Genomic DNA, 6,368 nt, shown 5'->3' with positions numbered 1-6,368 from the left:
TAAAACAGCTAAAAATGCTAAAGTACCAAAAAGCCCGAACACACTATAAGCTGCTAACAAATGTCCAAGTTATGTTGTGTTAAAACAATAATCCAATCAGGTGCATTAAATACTAATTTTATTTTTGTCTGGTTGGTCAATGTCATTAAAGATTTTAATGTCTAATATAAATAGACAAGTATAATGTTCTTATAATTTTGTAATATGTTTAATTTGAAATGTTAAAGAAAACATAGTAAAATATATTTTTTAAAGGGCAAGAAAAAATTGTAGGCAAATATTTCTGTTTTACTATTTTATCACATTTTAAGTAATTTTTATTAATCTTTTAAATGTATCCAGTATTAGTATTGGTATTTTCAATCCTATTTAAGTTTATAAAATGGAAATGAAGTTTACATATGACCAACAAGTACTTTCAACATCATAATTAATTGAAGTGATCATAATTTGCTTTGATAATTATAAACTATGATTGTCTTATAGCTTTAACTACAGTACCACTTGACATTAATAGCAACTTTAGTAAATAAAAGGCTTAAACAAAAGTACTCAAACAGCTAAAAATGCTAAAGTACCAAAAAGCCCGAACACACTATAAGCTGCTAACAAATGTCCAAGTTATGTTGTGTTAAAACAATAATCCAATCAGGTGCATTAAATACTAATTTTATTTTTGTCTGGTTGGTCAATGTCATTAAAGATTTTAATGTCTAATATGAATAGACAAGTTTAATGATTTTATAATTTTGCAATATATTTAATCTAAAATGTTAAAGAAAACAACAAATTACATTATTTGAAGGGCAAGAAATTGTAGAAAAATATTTCTTTTTTTTTGGTATTTTATTACGTCTTAACTCATTTTTATTATCTTATAAATGTATAAAGTATTAGTATAGGGATTTTCAATCTTATTTTAGTTTCTAAAATTACTATAACATTTACGTTTAAATACATGACTGGCCAACAAGTACTTTTAACATCATAATTAAAGTTATCATAATTTGCTTTGATAATGATAAACTATGATTGTCTTATAACTTTAGCTGCAGTACCACTTGACATTAATAGCAACTTAAGTTAATAAAAGGCTTAAACAAAAGTACTCAAACAGCTAAAAATGCTAAAGTACAAAAAGCCCAAACACACTATAAGCTGCTAAGCAATGTTCAAGTTATGTTGCGCTAAAACAATAATCCAATCAGCTACATTAAATACTAATTTTATTTTTGGCCGGTTGGTCAATGTTATTAAGGATATTCATGCCTAATATATGAGCATAATTATCTTACAATTATATTATATTGTATTATCTAAGGGGCAAAAAAAATAGAACAAATACTTAAAAACAGAATTCTCATAATGTTAATACTTGAGCAATAAACAAAAAAAACAATAATATTATATATATAATGGTCAACAAATTACAAGACAGTTACAATAATAATTGGCAGAATTCAAGTATAGTACAAAGGCTGATACATGAATGAGTACCCATCTAAATAGCTAAAAAAATGCTAAAATAAAAGGTACTAAAAGCCTCAAAACAGTACAAAAATTACTGGAAGTTGCCGGTTTTATTGTTTATACAATTACGTGCATATTTATGTAGCACTTTTTTCCAGTTGACCAATTTTACAATATTGAGATAAACTAGAAAATATTTGGCACTAGAGTATTAACAAATTGAGTATTATTAGTCAAGACATGCAAAACAGTCAAGACTTAATCGTAACTATTGAAAGGAATACTTTTGTTATTTTTAATATCTCTCTAAAAAAAGAATTAAAATATATTTTTATTTCAACAAATAAAAATATATTTTGGCAACTGTTGACTAGTTGGCCCCGCAGCAACAATTGTCTATTGCTTTCGAGAAATGAATAATTTCTTGGATATGCAATACTGATGAGTTCATAATGAGGACGAAACAATATGTTGCTCATAAGATGCTAATAATATGGTTTCTTTTTCTAGTGATCCATTTGTATTCCAGATTCTATTTTAATCGTGATCAATCAGCAGCCTTGAATTTGAAGAAAACGCATTCAACGGACTTGACAATGACAAGTGGATAGATCCTTTTATAGCAAGAAATTGGATGGCTTAAAATCTAATTATTGGTGAGGACTTTTCGTGTTTTTAATATTTTATTACATTTTTTCATTCTAGGTCTATAAAAAAAAAACAAAACAAGAAGTTTTATGGTATAATCCAAAGCTGCAAAACTTCGACTGGAATGAATTGAATGAATTGACGAAACAGTGGACTGCCAAGGCAGTTGTGCATATAGGTCTCCTGATGGACCCGTCAGGCCCCACCTGGGGTTACCAGAGCCCAACGGCCTTAGAGAAACTGATAAGGCTCTCTGGTCTGAAGGACTTAAAGTCGCTTGGTACACTGAAAGTGTTACCCAAGTATTTGAACCTGGCGCGCGTGAGTGCTGGGCACTCCCCGACTACATGGTCAACGGTTTCATCCTCCTCACAGCACCATCGTCATTCCGGGTTGTCCGCAATACCGATAGTATGGAGATGGCTTCTTAAGTGCCAGTGACCGGTTAAAAGACCTGTCACTAGCCGAAAACTTCGACTGAAATCCGAGGACAATTAAGTAAGTTTTTACTCAAAAAATGTTTTTTGGTAAGACAACTTTTTAGAACTAAATTAAAAAATAATTTTAAGAAAGTTGCAAAAAATTATTCAGTTCACTATCAGTCAGACCTACGATTTAATTATTGAAATATAAAAGCTACTTTTCTGAAAATTTTCATTTCTTATAACTTTTTTGGTCTAAACATATATTGTTTATTTTTTTTAATTATGCGCATGTCTCTTTATATATATCCATAAATTCGGTCACTCTGCAATATTGACACTTTTATTCAAGTAAAAAATATGGTTATTTCTGCAAAACTCTTTTTACTAAGTAACTTACTTATTGTTTATTATTTTTGACATATAACACATTATATTGACATACAACGCGACTATATAACACATTATGGTTCTTTGAAGCATGATACCCCAACAACTGGTCCTCTCTTTCTTTGTCATATAAACGTTGGCCCCTCCCAACTCACCAGACTTGAGTACACATGATCATTTTTGATTTTTTTAAAGAATTTCTTTATGGCTCTTCACAGACAAGACCTATAGGTTCCAAACTGGTCCCCACGGACCGTGTTTAGTCGCTTTGACCCAGTTTAGTCGCTTTGCTCCTATACTTTTGGTCCCTATACTAATACTTGTATGAAGTATTAGTATAGGGATTTTCAATTTTAGTTTCTAAAATATTAATAACATTTACTTTTAAATACATGACTGGCCAACAAGTACTTTTAACATCATAATAAAAGTTATCATAATTTGCTTTGATAATGACAAACTATGATTGTCTTACAGCTTTAGCTGCAGTACCACTTGCCATTAATAGCAACTTAAGTAAATAAAAGGCTCAAACAAAAGTACTCAAACAGCTAAAAATGCTAAAGTACAAAAAGCCCAAACACACTATAAGCTGCTAAACAATGTTCAAGTTATGTTGCGCTAAAACAATAATCCAATCAGGTACATTAAATACTAATTTTATTTTTGGCCGGTTGGTCAATGTTATTAAGGATATTTATGTCTAATATATGAGCATACTTATCCTATAATTTTGCAGTCTGTTTAATCTTAAATGTTGTTATTCTTATATTATATTGTATTATCTAAGGGGCAAAAAAAAATATAGAAAAATACTTAAAAACAGAATTTAAAAAATATTCTCATAATGTTAATACTTGAGCAATTAACAAAAAAAAAACAATAATATTATACATATAATGGTCAACAAATTACAAAACAATTACAATAATAATCGGCAGAATTCACGTATAGTACAAAGGCTAATACATAAATGAGTACCTACACAAGTAGCTAAAAAAACGCTAAAATAAAAGGTACTAAAAGCCTCAAAACAATACAAAAATTACTGGAAATTGCCGGTTTTATTTTTTATACAATTACGTTCATATTTATGTAGGAATTTTTTTTGAGTTGACCAATCTGATAATATTATTAATTTGTCCTATAAATCTTAAAAATGAGAAACCTTAGAAAAAAATTGGCACTAAGAGTATTAACAAATTAAGTATTATTAGTCAAGACATTTCATCATGATATTATTAATAAAGGCATACTTTTGTTATTTTTAATATCTCTCTAAAGAAAGAATTAAAATATATTTTTATTTCAACAAATAAAAATATATTTTGGCAAATGTTGACTAGTTGGCCCCGCAGCAACATTTGTCTATTGCTTTAGAGAAATTAATCATTTCTTGGATAATACTGATGAGTCCATAATGAGGACGAAACAATACGTTGCTCATCATAGTCTCATAACTTTTTATTTAGGAACCATTTACATCATGATCAACCACTTGCTACCAAATATATTATAATTTAAAGGAAAAACATTCAAAGGACTCAAAAATGGGCAAGAGGATTCATCCAATTGCGACAGGATTTAATGCACAGGAATAAGAAAATAATTACACATTCGAGGGTAGATGAATTTGGTAAGATACCATTAATAGTAAGTACTTGTATAGTAGTAAAATAGAGTAATCTAAAACTATCCTTTCTTGACCAACAGGCAACTTTCTTGGCGATTAAGAACAACTAGTTATCTGAAGCCAACACCATACCAAGGGTCGTGTCCTACTAAGTCGTTGTTCACCGGTCCCAAGGAACTCACGTCCACAAGATATTCGAGAACCGCAAACAGAATTAAATTCATAAAAATATAAGATAGAGAAGGGTAAATAAGAAATAATAAAATTAAACATGGAGAATATTTTAAAGGAGATTTTTTTCATTACAGACCATTCAACTTGGCTTATTGACTGAAGACCGTTTTTTACTGAGAACGCCTACTGTACAATAATTGAGCTCACGGTACAGTTTCTCCGGGAGAACGTAGACCAGAAAATGTTCCAAAATATAACACATGTATGTAGTATAGACGTATAAATATATGCATTTGAAATAAAACGTTTAATTATTCAATTTTTATGATATATTAATTTATGAATTATACTAATTCTATGATTAAATTAATTAACTTAAAAAATATTTAAAAATAAATAAAATAATTCTTTGAGGCTCCCCTACTGCCCCTTCTTCCTCCCCGGCCCCTCCACCCTCCTCTCGGTTCTGCCCTTTCTTCGGAATCTCCATCGGAAGGGCCCTCATATGGCCCCCTCCCTATGCGGCCCCTAAATATTCGGGCGCGGCCCCTCTGGATTCTTTGTTCTATAAAGAAAATAAAATTAAAACTATAAGTGTATTCAAACTATACGGAATATATCACGATCGATGCTGAAGTTGAAACATTAACGGAATAAGGAACATTGCATTTTTTAGAAAAATTAACAACATATGATATAACAAGCGAAAATATTATTTTTAGCGATGCGACGTTGCTGCTCATACTAAAAGGTAACATCATGTTTGGTGTTGTAAATAAATCACCCTGTATATGCTAACCTTTTTGAGTTTGTGTGTTTTTTTCTGGTGTTGTCCTATGCCAATCTTTAACGATTTTCATTTGATTTCATCGCCATATACGAAAAATGCTATAAAGTTTCGGAAATAAAAAAAAATGAACTTTAATATGTTATGAAAATGTAAATACGTAAATTATTCTTCTAGTTTTTGGAGTATTTTATTCGTATTTTGTAGTTAAAAGTTGATTAGTGAGATTTATTCAGGGTTCTACTTACGTTTAGCTTAATATTTTCTTTTATAGTCTTTGATGTGTTCCTAAATTTCATTACAATATTATGTATTTATCGCACATGGCTTAAAAAAATCGCTAATTATATTTGACAATAAGCCTAAAAGAGTGACTGAATTTACCAAAATTTCATTTTTATAGATATTTCTTTCCAATTTAATTATTCATCTAAAAATATTTTAGCTCGTTAGATCCCATCCCAATCCCTTATCGATGTTGTCAAATTTTCAAAGAAGTCTGATGTTCCCTTATTCGTAAACGTTTAACTTTGCATCGATCGTGATTCACCTTCATAAGTTTCATAAAATGTAGGAAAAATCGAATAGTTTTTTTCTCCAAGAGTATTGTCCACAAAAATTAAAATATCCAACTAACCCTCTCTCCTTTGGATTTCTCTCCGCTCTTCCTCTTCTTTCCTTTTTTTCGCTTCCTCCCTCTCCTTAGAGGCCTCATTTTGTTTTTCCTCTAAAAACTGAATAATAGAATCATTAGTTATTTTTAATGAAATCATGTAATAGTTATTTTAAATAATGCATTAGACGTAGATAGAAAACGATCCAAAAGATTTTTTTTTGAAGATTT

General features: G+C 29.8%; 1 long non-coding RNA gene across 4 annotated transcripts; it reads left to right on the top strand.

The window, feature by feature from the left end:
• Positions 1–1,867: 1,867 nt before the first annotated feature.
• Positions 1,868–5,142, top strand: LOC126743519 (uncharacterized). 4 transcript variants are annotated; one of them, XR_007662900.1, is made up of 5 exons: positions 1,868–2,126; positions 2,176–2,616; positions 4,457–4,583; positions 4,644–4,808; positions 4,872–5,142. It is a non-coding gene; the product is annotated as an uncharacterized LOC126743519 (long non-coding RNA). The 4 variants fall into 4 exon arrangements; XR_007662901.1 differs by having other exon boundaries at positions 4,403–4,583; XR_007662902.1 differs by having other exon boundaries at positions 2,176–2,645; positions 4,403–4,583.
• The last annotated feature ends 1,226 nt before the right edge of the window (positions 5,143–6,368 follow it).

Source organism: Anthonomus grandis, chromosome 13, assembly GCF_022605725.1.
Source record: "Anthonomus grandis grandis chromosome 13, icAntGran1.3, whole genome shotgun sequence".
Classification (NCBI taxonomy): domain Eukaryota; kingdom Metazoa; phylum Arthropoda; class Insecta; order Coleoptera; family Curculionidae; genus Anthonomus; species Anthonomus grandis.
Note: the sequence above shows the minus strand (reverse complement) of the source record. Positions and strands in the feature narration are given on the sequence as shown.